The sequence below is a fragment of the Callithrix jacchus genome, chromosome 4 (assembly GCF_049354715.1).
Source record: "Callithrix jacchus isolate 240 chromosome 4, calJac240_pri, whole genome shotgun sequence".
Lineage (NCBI taxonomy): Eukaryota > Metazoa > Chordata > Mammalia > Primates > Cebidae > Callithrix > Callithrix jacchus.
In genome coordinates, this window is record NC_133505.1 from 12,156,957 (window position 1) to 12,175,535 (window position 18,579).

The 18,579-nt window shown below is 41.2% G+C and overlaps 1 protein-coding gene across 14 annotated transcripts in view; it reads right to left on the reverse strand.

Moving 5' to 3' along the window:
- LOC144582018 (uncharacterized) overlaps positions 1–18,579 on the reverse strand; it is an 821,808-nt gene that overhangs the window by 604,978 nt on the left and 198,251 nt on the right. For 4 of the 14 annotated variants that reach the window (XR_013533676.1, XM_078368274.1, XM_078368267.1 and 1 more), the window contains one exon: positions 2,329–2,402. The exons of the other annotated variants lie outside the window; for them this stretch is intronic. The gene's annotated coding sequence lies outside the window, so the exon portion shown is untranslated. The remainder of the gene's footprint in view (positions 1–2,328; positions 2,403–18,579) is intronic. 14 annotated transcript variants of the gene reach the window in all.

Consider the following 18,579-nt stretch of genomic DNA (forward strand, 5'->3'; position numbering starts at 1 on the left):
TTCCATTTCTCTCACTGCCTAGAAACCATTCTTAGGTACCTCCTAAACATTCATGCCTAGGGAAATAGGCAATAAGGTAAATTAAGGAAATCATCTCTCACCAAAGATTTCCTTTCAAAGAAGAAAACCTGAAGAGAGAGAGAAAATATGGTGAGAAGAAAGAGAGAAGAAAAGAAAAAGAGCTTTTTTTTTTTTTGAGACGGAGTTTCGCTTTTGTTACCCAGGCTGGAGCGCAATGGCGCGATCTTGGCTCACGGCAACCTCTGCCTCCTGGGTTCAGGCAATTCTCCTGCCTCAGCCTCCTGAGTAGCTGGGATTACAGGCACGCGCCACCATGCCCAGCTAATTTTTTATATTTTTAGTAGAGACGGGGTTTCACCATGTTGACCGGGATGGTCTCGGTCTCTTGACCTGGTGATCCACCCGCCTTGGCCTCCCAAAGTGCTGGGATTACAGGCTTGAGCCACCGCACCCGGCCAAGAGCTTTTTTTATAGCTTGTTTTTAATCTTTTTTTGAAGACTTCATCTGGCCTTTATGGAATTAAGCTTGGCCCATGGTAAAATTTTGCACATCATAATATTAACGGTCATTGAAAGCACAAAGCTTCAAGTATTGGAAGGTAAACTTCTGAGAAGAAGAGCTCCATATAATTAACACTGCATGCTACCTAGCCAAACCCTTCTGCAAAAAATAAAAATAAAAAAATAAATCACAGTGTAAATTATCAGCATGTTTATACCCCACTATGCATATCAAGGAGAAGATCACTAAAATATCCCATTAAAATATGCAGTTTGCACCATAACGTGCACTGAGAAATACTAACTACAAGTCAAGCAATACCTTGACCAAAATATATATGCCAAATATTCAGATTGTTCCTGGGTAGAATTGCACAAATTTATTATAGTTTAGAAAACCAAAATAAAAAGATTTTTCTCCTCACCCTTTTTATGCACTGACTTGTGTCCTAATCTCCCAATTTATATTTTGAAGTCCTAACACCCAGTGTGATTTTGTTTAGAGATAGGGCCTTTAGGGGGTAACTGAGGTTAAATAAGGTCACAGGGAAGGGGGCCCAATCCAATAAGATTAGTGTCCTTGTAAGAAGAGAAAGAGATGTCAGTTAGATCAACCCCTCTTTCTCTCTCTCTCTGTCCCCCTGAGTGTGCCCAGAGAAGAGAAGCCACACAAGGGCAAAGGGAGAAGACAATTTTCTACAAGCTAGAAAGAGACACCTCATGAGAAACCAACCTTACGGCACCTTGGTCTTGAACTTCTAGCCTCCTAGTCTGTGATATTTTTTTATAGCAGCCCAAGCAGACTGATACACCCTTGTTACATTAGAGTTTAATTTTGTAAAAGGACGAATATAAGTTTCCTAAATAGAAGCCATCAGTCTTCATCAGATTTATAAAAGAAAAATGAGAAACTTCATCACAGGCACAGACCATATTGATACCCAAAAAAAAAAAAAAATTGAGTGCTTTGAATATGCTACACTCTGGTCTCAGCATTGGGGATACAGTCATGAACAAAACAGAATGACCAGCTGTCACAGAGACTGCATTCTGGTGGGAGACATAAATAATAACTGTGCAAACAAATAAATTAATAAAGTAATTTTGGTTAGCAGTAGTGTCGTGACAATAATAAAGTAAAGCAATGTGATAGAGAGTGACGAAGAGTGGAGCCAGGTGACGGAAGGTCTCTCTAGAAAGCTAGCATCTGAGCTAAGGCATGAATTAAAAAATGAAACCTGCCGTAGCAATGAGGAAAAGATCGCTCTGGGCAGAGGGAAAATCAACAGCAATGACTCTGAGGCAGGCACAAGCTTTCTGAAGATCCAGGAGTGCAGTAGTATCACTGAAGAGTAGTGTGCAAGACAGGGGGTTACCAGCAAGGGAGCAGGGAGGTGGGAAGGGGTGACGCCACCTAAGGACAAAGGAACTCATGGAAACTCATCATCAAATACAAAGCATTGGAAGCTACCAGAAGGTTTAAAAAAAAGAGGAGGGGGGAAGGACATGATAGAATTTATATTTTTAAACATCACCTTAGCTGCTAGAAAATAAATGATAAGGAAGGCAAGAGTTAATGCTGGAGACCAGCTGGGTAACAATTGTAACAGATGAGGTGGAAGTGATGATAGCATGGCCCTAAGGTGGGTAGGTATGGCAGGTGACTCGGTGTAACCAGGTCACAGATTTTAGAGGTAGAGTTAACAAGCATTCTGATGGCTGTATAAGCTGAGATTAAAAAAAGGAATCAGTAATTACTTTTAATGTTCTGGCTTTAAGAGACAAAGCAGATAGTAATTAACTTACATGTCTTACTTGCATATCTCCACAATATCATGCTTGGCTCAGAAAGGGCATATAGTTGATTATAGTTGATATTTCTGAAAGAGGGGGAGGAGAAAAGAAAAGAAAGGTGAAATAGAGTATGGGAGGAGAGGGATAGAGGAAGGAAGAAAGGGAAGGAGGAAGAGAGTGAAGAAGGAAAGAAGAGTGAAGAAGCAAAGAAGAGGAAAGGAAGGAAGGAAGGGAGAGAGGGAGGGAGGGAGGAAGGAAGAAAGGGAGAGAGGGAGGGAGGGAGGAAGGAAGAAAGGGAGGGAAGGAGGGAGGGAGGGAGGAAGGGAGGAAGGAAGGAAGGAGGGAAGGAGGGAAGGAAGGAAGGAGGGAAGGAGGGAAGGAGGGAAGGAGGAAAGGAGGGAGGGAGGGAGGCAGGCAGACTCTCACTATACATCACTGCCTCGTGCAAATACCAAACTATTTAATAGAGCAATACCCAAGTCTTTCAATATACATTCCACATACATTCCCTATAATTCAATACAGTAATTATTGTGCTTAATAACTGTTTGTTTGTTTTTTTGAGATGGAGTCTCGCTGTTGTTACCCAGACTGGAGTGCAATGGCATGATCTCAGCTCACCGCAATCTCTGCCTCCTGGGTTCAAGCAATTCTCCTGCCTCAGCCTCCCAAGTAGCTGGAACTACAGGCACGCACCACCATGCCCAGCTAATTTTTGTATTTTCAGTAGAGACTGGGTTTCACCTTGTTGACCAGGATGGTCTCGAACTCTTGACCTCATGATCCACCTGCCTCGGCCTCCCAAAGTGCTGGGATTATAGGCATGAGCCACTGCACCCGGCCACCTAATAACTGTTAAGCATTGCAAAATCTTTATAAATAAAAGAAGGTTTAAATTATATTTGATATAGATTTAGAATGAAGTATATATTATTTTCTTCTACACAAAATACTATTTACGCTACATGGCCCTTTCCAGAGCCAAGTTAGTTTAACTCAAATATCCCTTCCCCGGCCATGTTTTAGAATAGTTGGCTTACTATCATACCAAATTAGACACATCAGTTTGAAGACCACATCTCAAACAGGTAACTTTAGAACTCAGGTAATATTCAAGGTTTTACCCTAAAATGAACTTTTTCTCAGACTATAATTTAAACCTACAATCATTATCTTCATTACCAGAAATAACTGGGATAGCCATTAACTTAAAGTTTGGGACTTTAAAATTATGCATAAAAATATAACTATGAAAATTTGCATGAGTTGCCTTGAAGAAAAAATACTGCCTCTATGGAGAAGCCTAGACTAACATCAGGACCTGAATATGATTTATCCCTATGGCTACATTTTAAATAGCAAAACAAAGTATCGCATAACATTGCAAGTAATAAAGAAGATAAAACAGCATATAATGTGAATCTAGAAGGTCAGAAAAGTCCATCTTGATACTTCAACTCAATAGGCAAAACAGTGTCTCCAAGGTAGAGGGTCCAAAAACTGAGGCCTCAGAGAGCTACACAAGGGACAGCAGTTTGAATATCCTTGGAGAGTAGCACAGGCATCCAGCCTGAGTCACATGAAATGCAACTGTCCCAAAGAATGCCATTCAGAGATTCATAAAAACTTATCCATTATAGCAGCCCATGAAAGTTTGCCTCATCTGGTATTGACAATTTAATGTCTTGGTTCCTTGATGGCCGACTTATTTTTTTACTTTGGCCAAGTCCTAAGACAGCACTTAAATGTGAGCACCTAGTTGTTCCATGTGATTATGGCGGGGTAAAATGAGGAAGTGAGCTGTACAGATAAATGATGCCAGCATCCTAGCTCCTCCTAGTACCTGGACATGCTGCTTCTGCAGGTCCGTCTCATGCTATCTCTACTGACCAGAGAGCAATCCAGCCTGGAGGAGCAAAGCCACGTGCACACCCCCCCAGCAAATTTCAGGGAGCAGGGGGCAGGGAAATGTTTTCTTTTTCTTTGTCACCATTTTCTTTATAAAATAATCTTTCAAACATCCAACGTTTTAAACATCCAGATAATCAGGATCTTCTTTGATATCTTGATGACTTCCAAGACCTCATCAGATGCACCCCCTCATTCACCCCGTTTCATCAACTGGAAAACAAGGATATGATCGGAGACTCAGTTCCCATGGTGAGCTCCAATGTGACACAGGGCAGATTCATGCGGAGCCGAGGAACCGAGGTTCCTCTTCTTCCACATCCCTTTCTCTGTGGATGGCTCTGAAAGAATATTTGGTTTCTGTTCTCCTCTGAACAACTAAGAAAAGCTCTCTTTTCCAGAAGTCCTAATGAGAAAACGCAAGAGAAAGCCAGACCAGCAAGAACTCCACACAAACCCCCTATAAACACAGCCGTGCAAGAGAACTTTGGAAGCCTTATCCTTGCACCAAAGAATGAAGGGAGGAAAAATCAGTCCCTTGGCTGTCCTTGTGTATGTACTATCTTCACTTGCCTCTATGTTTTATTGTTGTTGTTGTCTTTGAAGCAGAGTCCTCCTCTGTTTCCCAGGCTACGGTGGCATGATCTTTGCTCACTGCAACCTCTGGCTCCTGGGTTCAAGGGATTCTGTCGCCTTAGCCTCCTGAGTAGTTGGCACTACGTTGTGCACCACCATGTACAGCTAATTTTTGTGTTTTTAGGAGAGACAGGGTTTCACTATCTTGGCCAGGCTGGTCTTGAACTCCTGACCTTGTGATCTACCCGCCTCAGCCTCCTAAAGTGCTGGGATTACAGGCATGAGCCACAGTGCCCGGCCATTTGCCTCTACTTTTTCCCAGCATTGTCCTAGTTCTATATCACCTTGCTGGTAATTGATTTTATGACTGATTCTATCCAAGTTCACTTTTCTGAACTCCTCTGGAGAGAGTGAAGCAGGTGTTTCACAGAATGCTGTCTAACATAGTAGATACTTAGAACTACATTTTTTAAATGCAACGAAAGATATGTACTCTGGGCCAGGCACAGTGATTCATACCTCAATAATCCCAGTACTGTGGGAGGCCAAGGCGGGCAGATCACCTGGGGTCAGGAGTTTGAGACCAGCCTGGCCAACATGGTAAAACTCTGACTCTATTAAAAATACAAAAATTAACTGGGCATGATGCCTCACACCTGTAATACCAGCTACCTGTGAGGCTGAGGCAGGAAAATTGCTTGAACCCAGGAGGCAGAGGTTGCAGTGAACCTAGATCGTGCCATTGTACTTGAGTCTGAGTGACAAGAGCAAACTATATCACAAAAAAGAAAAAAATGTACTCTGTGTACAATTACTTTACTCCATACCATGAAGACAAAGTAAACTGACTGAAATATGCTCATTTTAAAGACTTATTTTTCCAACTGGTATAAGCAGAAATATTGAAAAGTCTTTGACAAATGACTTTGACAAATGTATATTTTGTGCACAGTCTTTGATTACTGAGTGGTGAGGAGTCTGTCAAGATAGGTGGAGATAGTCCTCCAGAGGACAGGACTGAAGACAGCAAAAAAATATCACAGCAAAGAGTCCCAGAGAATATGACTCTTTTGCAGCATAGCAAGATTATCTCACACAATAACACTGCCTGTCATGCTGGAGAGAGGAAAATGATTTTTGCTTGCCCTCAGAAAAATAGATGAAAAATATAAGCCTTCTAAAACAAAGCAGTCTGGAAATACAGGATCATTTATAAGAAATAGTTCATATTCTTAATTCAACAACAAAAGCAATGTGGGTTGCAGAGTTTTGGGCTGCAGAATGCAAAGAGGAAAGATGAATGGTAGAAGGAGAGACAAGAAAAGCAGGTTTAATAAACTGAGAAAGAGGAAGAGGGAATTGAGAAGGGGCAGCTTCCTGTCAACCTCACCTTTTATCACTTTCCAGAGAAAGAGGAAGTCAATTATGTACCACAGCATCACCTCATGCAGTTCAATTCCCTGGCTGACCTTCTTTGAACACACTTCCCCGCAGGTTGTCTTGACAAGTCGCCCTGCACATCAGCAGATGAAACTTTCACTATCTGTAGCTCTAGAGAAGCTCATTAAAAACATACCACGTGTGGCATGGGGCTGTAAATTACTTTAAAACTCTCAGATTTTTCCTCTGTCTCAAATTATACAGATCAATTATTAAGCTTTGCCACAGAAAAGTGGATCATAATATCTGTTAATATATCACAGTTTTATCAAGCTGCCATTCATGATCCACCACAAAGCAAACAAGGTTTATGATCATGTTAAACCAAGTTTTATCACACACACACACACCAAAAAATGGAACAAAGACAGAGATGGAGGAAGGGAGGGTGGGAAGAAGAAAACAGGGAGAGACAGACAGAGAGAAGAAGGAAGGGAGGGAGGGAGGGAGGGAGGGAGGGAGGGAGGGAGGGAGGGAGGGAGGGAGGGAAGAAGAAAACAGGGAGAGACAGAGAGAAGAAGGGAGGGAGGGAGGGAGGGAGGAAGAAAGGGAGAGAGGGAAGGAGGGAGGGAGGGAGGAAGGGAGGGAGGGAGGGAGGAAGGGAGGGAGGAAGGGAGGGAGGGAAAGAAGGAGGGAAGGAAGGAAGGAAATAAGAAAGGAAGGAGAAAAATATAGGGTAAAGAAAATTATAGCAGTAATTAATAACATTTACTGTATTCATTAGCATCTCCTAGAGGGCCTGTGTTTTGTGTATCCCTTTATATCAGTGAGAGTCTGCCTTGTATGACAAGAAAATACCCACATATCTTACATCAAAGGCATTTCATTTCTGTTTCTCTTCCTCCCTTACTGCAGTGAACACATGAGAACACATGAAGGAAGGGAGAATAATTCATTACTTTGTCTCCCACTGCTTTGTATGTTCAACATTTTTTGAATAAATACAAAGTCATAAATTAGCTTGTAGTAAAACAGAATTAATTGAATGTCTTAAGTAGGATCATCAAACCAAGGTTTGAGTCAATTTATCTGCCTAAGATTTCACTAATGTAGTTTCAGCTCATTAAGACGAGAGTTGATGCTGGAGATGGGACATGTTTAGACATAGAAAGGGGAAAAATAAGATAAAAAAACTCTGACTTCTGTTTGTGCAGGAGAATTCCTTGAAGGCTATCTAATGTGTACTATAGATCATAAAACTGCCCTCCAAACAGTAATCTATGATTGAAAAAATGATGTTTCATAGAATCTGAAGATATTTACACACCTACTGACACTGAGAAGCCTCTGCCCTTTATTCTTTCCAAGGCCCTTGCCATAAAACATCTTAGAAACACTGCACAGAACTGTAATTGTGTGTGAGTGTGTTGAGCACACACGTTTCATGATGTATGGAACGAGGCACACAGATATATGTAAATGTATTTATATATACACTTAGATATACAATGTTATCTATTTTTGCTTTTTGATGCATATGTGAAAAAGCAAAACATATTGTCCATATATGTGTTATACATAAATATAGAGAGACATTATTTAGTTGTTTTCTTGGAATGAATTTTTCAAGCATCCAAGTGAAACAAAAATAATTTTATGCAGCAAGAAAGAAACAGCAGCAAATGTTGTGGGGGAAGAAGATTTTCCTGCATTTCCAGTAACAGAATCAATAATAATCCATATTCTTCTACCAAAAGGCTTCCCCGTAGGAGAACTGATAACAGTCACTGAGTGTTCTTCCCGACCCTGGTCAGCAACAGTGGCACAGGTGCCCAGTTCTGCTCTCTCCCCAAATGGGCTCTTTCCTCATATACACGATAACAGGATCTTGGAACTCCTTATGCAACTGCTTGCAATAAACAAAAACAAATTAAGGAAAAAACCAAGTTTTAGACTAAGGCTTATATAATATGACCTAGGCCTAAAGACATGAATGCGTATTTCATTTTGGTAATTAAAATATTAAAGAATTCACATAAATGAATCAAGGCTGTACAAAACATCATCAAGGCTTCAAAGTTGGAATGAAATGACCGGAAGTAGATAAAAGTCTGGCTTAGAAGAAAAATGAAGTCGCTTCCTAGATGTAACCATGGTCAGGTTATGCAACATCTAATCTTCAACGTCCTCCCTCCTCTGTAAAATCCAGATAATTTGTCATGAGGATTAAAATAGGTGATGTACACACCGGGGCCTGTTGGGAGGTTTTGGGGGCTAGGAGTGGGATAGCAGTGGTGGAAATACCTAACGTAGATGACGGGGCAATGGATGCGGCAATCCACTATCGCACAAGTATACCTATGAAACAAGCCTGCATGTTCTGCACACATACCCCAGAACTTCAAGTAGAATAAAACATAAAATAAAACAAATAAAAATAAAAATAATAGGTGATGTACTCAAAGTGCTTAGCACAATGCCTGGCATGTAACATGCACTTCATACCTATCTGCTGCACTATTTTTATTATTCACCAAATAGTTTCTCAATTCTAATTTCAGGTAATTTTTTTATTATAGCCTATGGTGGTATAATGGATTATAGGTTATATACTCCCAGTAGCTTTGAACACACACACACACACACACACACACACAAACTAGGTGTATTCTTCATGTTTTTAAAACCTTAGCTGGTTTTAAAAATCAGGTTTAAAAAGCTAAACTAGATACTTTGCATTTCTCTTCTGCTGGCGCTGAAAAACCAATGACTGAAGCAACTCCATACAGCAGAGACCTGTGACACATCTGACATATACTACATGTACTATGCACAACAGCAGATATTTATAAGGTTAGTGTGTTTGATTTTTTGCAGTGGCATTCGAAGAGAAACTATACACATGTATAAATCCTTATCTATCACCCATAAGTATGGAATATTATGTAAATCTATCCCTTTGTATTTTATGGCAGTACCTCTTTAAAACTATGTTTTCATAATTTTCATATTTCCAGTGGAGTTGAAATTATAATTAGTATGAATTTCTGAAGTTTACACTCTTGCATGGGAAAGCGTAATGCTATTTGCCAGAATTAGAGATGACCTTGCCCAAATGGAGGGCACAAAAGATTGTTTATTTGGGATGAATTTACATTTATGGCCAGTTAAATCTTCCTGTGGTGCCTCTGGTCCTCCTCTCTGGTACTATGAGAAGGCAACTTTGGTTAGTGGCTCCCACTCACATCCGAGCAGAGCTGCAATAACAGCAAATGGTCCTTGGAAATCACAATCACATTAGGCTGCTGTTCAAATAGCTTTTAGGGTTGTGATAATAGGAGGCATTCCTAATAACTGGTGACTCTGTGAGACCCTGCCCAGAAGGCCTCCAAATGGCAGCACACAATTTAAATTTTAATCTGGAAGCAGTGGAAATGATGAGATTCCAGCTGGGGACCTTCTGGTGTAAGGGCCGGTGTTCAGCCTCCCCATTAGATGCCCCAAAGCTTCATTGAGTTGATGAGTGACTGCCCCTTCTTGTTCTACTCTTTTCTGCTGCCTACCATCTCCCACCTGATTGCCTGGAACCTCCAGAGGTCGTGCTTCTTTGCTGCCATGGAGGCTGTCTTGGAGCTGATCGAACATTCCCACGTTGCCGTGATCCAACCAAACACATTTGCGCTTGATGTAGTGGAATGATACTTTTATCATTCTGACAAGTGGTAACTTTCTGAACTTTTTTCCTTCCATGTGCTGAGTGGGCTTTGGGACATACTTACCCACTTAAAGCTTCAAATGAAAGTTGGCAGATGCATGCCATGGGCAGGAGGAAAACACTTTATTTTTTTCCTACAATAAGCAATAACCCTTAGGATAATAACTCAACACAAGCTAAATAGCTAAAGGGAACATTAGTGGGACCCTGTTGGCATGGAAAGGAACAGCTGGCCATGTTAGTAATCATTGCATATCATTACTTGGGAAGTCCACTCCCAATTCTACTACCAACTTGTATTTCCTGAGTGTTTAGGCAGTAACACACAACAGATGAGAAAATATTACAACAGGACCTCGGACGCAGAACTCTAGATTTGAATGTTTGCGATTGCCAGATTCCATTTCCAATGAGCAGGGAGGAAAAATAAAAATCTTACTAACTGGAAAAAAGTTGGGAAGAAAAATTTGAAGCCTCTTCAAATATCTCTCTCATATCTTTGGCTCAATTATTTTTAATAGGAAACTTTTTATTCCCCATGCGTATCAGTGACTCCCAAGAAGGCCGATTTGTCTCTCAAACTAGGAGTGTGACTCTAACGAAGGGATGCACATTAATACCTGGATGTTTGCAACCCTCAGAATGCAAACTCAGCTGCTTCCACTGGGCTCCATTAGGAAGCCTATTTCAGTACCCCAATACCCTCAACAGCAGAATTAGAAAGTTGTTTTGATTTTTTTTTTTAAAACCACACACAGGAGCAAATTTCTGCAAGGTGGAAATGGGAATAAAAACCAGTGTTTTGGAATCTTTTCTTTGCAGATAGTCATCAAACGAGGTACAATATTTGCTAACAGAGGGTAATTTGAATTATCCACGGATAGTTCAAAAACACAAAGAGTTCATTACCCAGATATCTCTATTTAAAATAGATTTGCTTTTGTTCATCAGTGCAGTGCACATGGCTGGGAAATGGCAATGTGCCAGAATGAAACTGCTCCTAATTTTCAGAGGAGGCCACCAGCTAATTACACAGACTGCAGGTGTGAAGAGAGAAGCTCAAAGTAATCAATAGCAGTAATTAATCTGCTAGACTGGAGCTAAAGAGCTAACAGCTGGACATCAGAAATGGACACATGCAACAAGATCAGCAATAATTACCTCTTTAAATATTGAATTTCCATAGCAACAATTAAGCATATAAATAAAGGCTGGAAACCAAGGCTTCGAGGCATGACATTGCATGGCAAACACAACATTCCCCAAATCAACCCTTTTAATAGAACACCAACAATATGCTTGGGCTGGGTCGACCAATTTCCAGGGCTGGAAAAAGCTGAATCTAAGTCATCTCGCCTCAGCCTTCTTGGCTTCCAGTCATTGGCTACCCCATCCCCAAGGCACAAAGATGGCCCTAGAAGTTCGCTTTGGGCAAGACAGCAATACCTTCCCTGGTGCCGCTGAGCTATCAGCTACAAGATTCATTTCCCCTCAACTGGGAAATATGTTCCTTTTTTAAGAATCATGAAGTCTATAGGCAAAATTCCTAATTAAGGTGCTGGAACCACCAAACTTGAAAAAGCAGTTGGGCAGTATCTTGAGAGTCTCTTCAAGACCAATACGACAAGCAAGAGACCCGGACTTTGGGGCTTCTGTAACATTTCTTGCTTTACGGGAAGAATAAAGAAAACTTTTTAATTGCATTTATTTATTTTTTATTTTTACTTTAAGTTCCAGGATACATGTGAAGAACGTTCAGGTTTGTTCCACGGGTATACATGTGCCATGGTGGTTTGCTGCACCTATTGACCTATCTAAGTCCCCTCCCCACTTCCCCCACCTCCAACACCCCCAGGCCCTGGGGTGTGTTGTTTCCCTCCCTGTGTCCTTATGTTCTCATTATTCAACTCCCACTTACAAGTGAGAACACACAGTATTTGGTTTTCTATTCCTCTGTTAGTTTGCTGAGGATGAAGATTTCCAGCTTCTCCCATGTCCCCGCAAAGGACATTCATTTTTATGGCTGTGTAGTATTCCACAGTGAATATGTACCACATTTTCTTTATCCAGTCTATCACTGATGGTCATCCCAAAATTGGGATGGTCCACAATTTTGCTATTGTAAATGGTGCTGCAATAAACATATGTGTGCATGTGTCTTTATAGCAGAATGATTTTTATTCCTCTAGGTATATGCCCAGTAATGGAACTGCTGGGTCAAATGGTATTTCTGGTTCTAGATCCTTGAGGAATCACCATACTGTTTTCCACAATGGTTGAAGTAATTTACGTCTCCATCAACAGTTAGATCATTCCTATTTCTCCAGCCTCGCCAGCATCTATTGTTTCTTGACTTCTTAAAAATCACCATTCTGACTGGCGTGAGATGGCATGTCATTGTGGTTTTGATTTGCATTTCTCTAATGATCAGTGATGTTGGGCTTTTTTCATATGTTTGTTGGCTGCATAAATGTCTTCTTTTGAGAAGTGTCTGATCATAACCTTTGCCCACTTTTTGATGACATTAGTTTTGTCTTGTCAATGTAAGGTCCCTGAAAATTTTGGATATTAGACCTTTGTCAGACGGGTAGATTGAAAAAACTTTCTGCCATTCTGTAGGTTGCCTGTTCACTAGGATGATAGTTTCTTTTGCTGTGCAGAAGCTCTTTAGTGTAATTAGATCCAGTTTGTCAATTAGGGCTTTTGTTGCAATTGCTTTTGGCATTTTTGTTGTGAAGTCTTTGCCCATCCCTATGTCCTGAATGGTATTGCCTAGGTTTTCTTCTAGGATGTTTATGGTTTGGAGTTTTGTATTTAAGTCTTTAATTCATCTTAACTTTTATATAAAGTGTAAGGAAAGAGTCCAGTTTCAGTTCTCTGCATATGGCTAGCCAGTTTTCCCAGAACCATTTACTGAATAGAAGATCCTTTCCCAATTGCTTGTTTTTGTAGGTTTATTGAAAATCAGATGGTTGTAGATGTGTGGTATTCAACGGAACAAAACATCCTGCTCCTTCTTTGAAATCTCTGACCTTGAGGGCACCAACCTGATGCCAGCAGGATGAGTCCTATATAGGGTGTCTGACAAACCCTATTGAAGGGTCTCACCCAGTTGGATGACACAGGAAACAGGACCTGTTTAATGAAGCACTTTGTCTGTCCCTTGGTGGAGTGAGTGTGCTTCCCTGGGGGAAAACCCACTCTTCTAGACTGTCCAGATTCCTCAGAACTACCAGGAGGAAAGGCTAAGTCCACAAAGACTGCAGCCACCCCTACCCCTAGGAGCTCAGGTCCAGGAAGATCTAGACTCTGTCCCTGAACCTCCCGCTAGAGTTGCTGGAGTTCCTGCAGGGAAGCCCCACCCAGTGAGGAAGGATGTGTCAGGGCCAGACTTGAAGAGGTGCTCTGGCCATAATCTGCCGCAGCTGGTGTGTTGGGCTGTGGGGGACACCTCTTGGCGACCAAGCCATCCAGCCTCCCTGGCTCCGGTAAGGGAAAATCACAGCCTGGTCAATGGATGCCACCCTTATCCTGCCCAGGGAGCTTAGTATGTCAGGCAATTATGAGTCCCAGTGCTGGCTGCTGCCCCTCCCCACAAGGAGCTCAAATGGCTTGGGAAGCAGGCAGCCACAGCTGTGGTGCTGGTTGCTCCTCCTGCCCTCCCCCTGCCATCAGCTTGGTGGTCTTAGGCAGATTCCCGCTGAAGCTGAGAGGTTGTTAAGAATCTGCACAGGATCCTAGGCCCAGTGGTGTGGGGTTCTGAGTGGAATCTTCCAATCCATGGGTTACACAGCTCTGTGGGAAAAGCATGGTTTCCCTGGCTGGGTAGCACACTCACTCACCACCTCCCTTGGCTTGGGGAGGGCGTTCCCTGCCCCATGTGGCTCTCAGGTGGGCCCCCACACCACACTGCTCTTCCTTCCTCCCCTTAGACCACAACAGCTGCCTACTCAGTTCTGATGAGAGAACCTGGATACCCTGGGTGCTGGGGAAGGAGTCATGTGCTAATTACAGTTCTTTTCAGTGAGATCCTCTGATCACCATTGTTTGTAGTTGGCCATTTTGGCCCCACCCAAGAAAATGTTTTTGTTACTGGATTTTATATTATTTTGAGGTGACAGGAAAGGGGAAGTTTACTGTTACTGAATGTGCACTAAATGCCTGGCACTATGCTGCCACATTGTAGATTTTTTGTTCATTTGAGTCTAACGATATTACTTATTTTGTTTGATGAAGCGAAATAGCAAATGTTGACTAATGACTTGCCAGGACAACACGGTCAATAGATGGACAACAGGATGGCCATAATTTAAACCTCACTTGAGGAATGGTGAAGATATTTCTGCAACGTGCTCAGAAGTCTTCGGGGAGGAGATCTGCTCTCTAAAACATCGTGAATTACTGCCATGACTTGAAAAGCAACTCAAGGACGCTCTTTATGTCCTATCACTGCTACCAAACAAAAACCAGTGATGGGTGAGATTACTGAATCGATATTTGTTTGATTTTCTTTCATTTTAAGTGTATCGGTTTTGATTTCAATTTGCAGATTCCTCGGCCCTTATTTAAAACAAATAAGTATCCCACAGAAAAAATGGTGATTTTTTTCTGATGATTACCAATCATTTACTCGTATAGAATCAGTGGCAGAGGGACTCTGGAATATGGAGTTAGCCAGGCACACTTCATCTTAATCATCATCAAAACAGAGCAGTTTCTACTGAGCTCCTATTCTTTCTGCCAAGTACTAAGCAAGGCCCTATTCATGCATTATCTCATTTAATTCTTATGATAATCCTATAAACTACATAATTGACATTGGATCACACTTAAGGGGCATGAGGTTAAGCAATGGGAAACATGAGGGGTTACACAATATTCCCATGGACCTGGACGTCAGCACAAGCTTCCTCGATTTAGGACACAGAAGCAGTCTACACCCTACTGCTATGCTTGATACCCTTCTGCTGTCATTTTCCATCACTTTTTTAAGGCATTAGCTCCTGCACCACCAGTAGTGGCATTTTTCTGCCCATTCTAAGCATATAAAGACAATGCCAGCATTTTGCAAAAGAGCAAAAGATTAAGAGCTTACAGTCTGGAATTAAACACTGGGTTTGAATTCCAGTTCTACTAGTAATGATGGTTATTCATGCTCCCTGTAAAATGGGCAGGATAGGACCTGCATGGTGTTAAGAACTAAAAGCATGTGAGTCTGCTAAGCAGTCTGCGTGGGATTGGCCTATAGGATGAGCTCCTTATCTGTGAGGTCACTGCTGTGTTTCTAATCCTTATTTCCATTGCTGTTTTTTATTTCCCCCACCTCCGATGCAGGTCAGGGCCCTTACTCCTGCCATGATGCCTTCTCTGTGTCCCCATCCCTGGCAGCTATAGCACATTGCTTACTCGGACAAAGGAAGTGCTTGCTGTTGCATAAACATGTGAATGAATGAAGCACATCAGTACCTGTGCTTAAGCATGTAAATTTGTGTAGACCACAGTTTGCACAGATGGCCTGACTACCACCATAAATATTTCCCTCAGGAAAAGGAGTTTGAAACAACAGCCAACCCTAGGAAAACTACCTGAGAGTTGTAAAATAATATGCCATTTCAGAATGCCTCAGAGAGACTGAAATAAGACATAGGAACACGATTAGGCCAGGTAGATAGATGTCTTGTCTATTCAGGATGCTATAACAAAATGCTATCAAAACACTGTAAACTAGATGGCTTATAAACACCAAATATTTATATCTCACTGCTCTGGAGGCTGAGAATTTTAAGACTAAGCAGATTTGGTGTCTGATGAGGTCCCACTTTCAGGTCTGATGGCATCTTCTTGCTATGTCCTCACATGGTGAAAGGGAAGACCTCTGGCCTCTCTAGCCACTTATAAGGGCACTAATCCCATCCATGTGGGCTGTACCTCCATGATCTATAACCATCTCCCACAAGTCCCACCTCCTAATACCATCACATTTTTTATTAGGTTTCAACATAGGAATTTTGTGAAAACAAACATTCAGACCACAGCAGTACAGAAACTTACTTCATATAATACATGGAAAGATACGTACACTTCAACCACTCTTAGACTAAGCTGCTTTACCTCAACTGCATGTTCAGCACACACACACACACACATATACACACACACACATACAGACACACATACACACACATACATACACACACATACACACACATACACACACATACACACACATATACACACACACATACATAGACACACACACATACAAACACACACACACATACACACACATATACACACGCATACACACATACAAACACACATACACACACATACACACACACATACAAACACACACACACACACGCAAATACCTTCTTCCATTAATTCATTACTCCCAACATTAATTATTCTTTTACAGTTTTTTAAGGAAATGTGAGTTGTATAAACATCAGTGACAAAAATAGAAAAAAAAACTAATATATGCTAACAGAGCAATGAGATAAAAGCTTAACATTGGAGCTGATATAGTTTCTCCTTTTTCTCAATAGACTTCATTTTTAGAGCAGGTTTTGGTTTTAGAATGAGGTTTTGCTATGAACCTAAAAAGCATACTTCTTGAAGTATTAATCTATGCCCTAGCTAATAAGTGCATTATTTCACCAAGATGATTGGACATGCCATTTTATGACTTCTCTGAGATGTCTCATCAGAATATTTGTGGGGACAAAGGACACTGTTCTAAATAAGGGAACCAGTTTTAGTTCACTTGAAAGTACAAAATTTTGCTGAATTAAAGAAACTTCTATAGATAAAGTGCCTATGATCGCCTCATTTTAAATATCATTCTGGTTTTATACATAAAAGTAATGTCATCCCTTTATAAATGATAAAGCCTCATTAATTTGTACTAATTCACTAATTCCAAATTTGTAATTGAGTAGGCACTTTGCTAAAATTTGTTCGTTAAACCATCACTGGGAAAAGATAAGTAAATTAATAGCACTTGGAGGGGGAATGGCCATCGCCAAATTCTTCATGTCTCCACAACTGAGAGAAGACTCTCTTCCACTGCCAACAGAGAGTCATTTTAGAGAAACCCTTTGGGTCTCTCTGTCCTCACTTGCTTTTCTGTGTGGAAAGGAAGCAATTTAACTAACACAAGAATCACAGAGACAAAGAGGGAAGTAAGAGGGAATAAAACACTTCTGAAGGCAAATAATGCACTTGGAACCCTGTCTGGTATTTGATGGCAGGTAGATTTTGGAGGACTGAAGTAGATCATAATCATATGGAATGTCACTGAGAGTCCCTTGTTTTCCATGGAAGTTGGCAAAGATTGCATGCTGTTAAACACCAGGGATTTCCATCTCTGGAAATTATTCCCAGAGAAAAATAAACGTGGATTTGGCTGCCATTTAACTCCCAGAGGAAATGAACTCTTGCTGGTGATTCCACATCCTGGCTGCTCATTAGGCCAGAGGTTACTAAACCACGTCTCCAGGCCAAATTCATGCCTCCTTCCGTCTGTTTTTTTGTTTATGTTTTCTCCTTCTTAATCATGTTTTTTAGTTTATTTTTTATTGTGGTAAAATATACACAACAAAAGAAATTCACTATCTAACCTCCCTCAAGTGTACAATTCAGTGGCATGAAGCACGTTCACACAGTTGTGCAGCCGTCACCGCCATACCTCGCTAGAACTCTGTCATCCTCACAAGCTGAAAGTGCACCCATGAAGCAACTGCCCCTTCTCCACTCCCTCCACCTGCTAGAAACTATCATTATACCTTCTCTTGCTAAGAATTTGACTGTAAAAGGTACCTAATATAAGTGGAATCATACAATATTTGTCCTTCTGTGTCTTGCTTATGTCACTTCACAATTATCCTCAAGGTTCATTCATGCTGTGGTATGCATCAGAATTTGCTTCCTTTTTAAGGTTGAGTAATATTCCACTGTATGTGTATACCACTTTTTTTTATCCATTTATCTGTTGAACACGTGTTGCTTGCACCTTTTGGCTATGAACATAGGGGTACAGATATATGTTGAAGTTCCTGCTTTCAATCATTGAGAGGTATATATCTAGTAGCGGAATTTCTAGACCATATGGTATTTCTATGTTTAACATTTTTTTCTTTTAAAAAAAAAAAAAATATCTCACACTGTCACCCAGGCTGGATTGCAGTAGCACAAACATGGCTCGCTACAGTCTCAAATTCCTGGTTTCAAGTGATACTCCCACCTCAGCCTCCCAATTAGCTGGGAACACACACACATGCCACCAAGCCTGGCTAATTTTTTGTAGAGACAGGGACCCACTATGTTGCCCAGGATGGTCTCAAACTCCTGAACTAAAGTGCTCCTGCGACCTCAGCCTCCCAAAGTACTGGGATTACAGTCGTAAGCGACCAAGCCTGGTCTATTGAACTTTTTGAGGAATCAGCTGCCTGCTTTTATAAAGTTTTGTTGCACACAGCTATGCTCATTTCTTTTTATGTTGTCTGTGGTTGCTTTCATGCTAACATGGTAGAGTTTGGTGGTAGTAACAGAGATCATATAGCCCCAGTGTCTTAGCTACTCAGTTTCTTGTCCTCTACAGAAAAGGCTCAGCTCACAAATCCCTGCATTAGAATCCTCTGAGGCACTTTATAAAAATACAGATACTTGGGCACCATCAGACA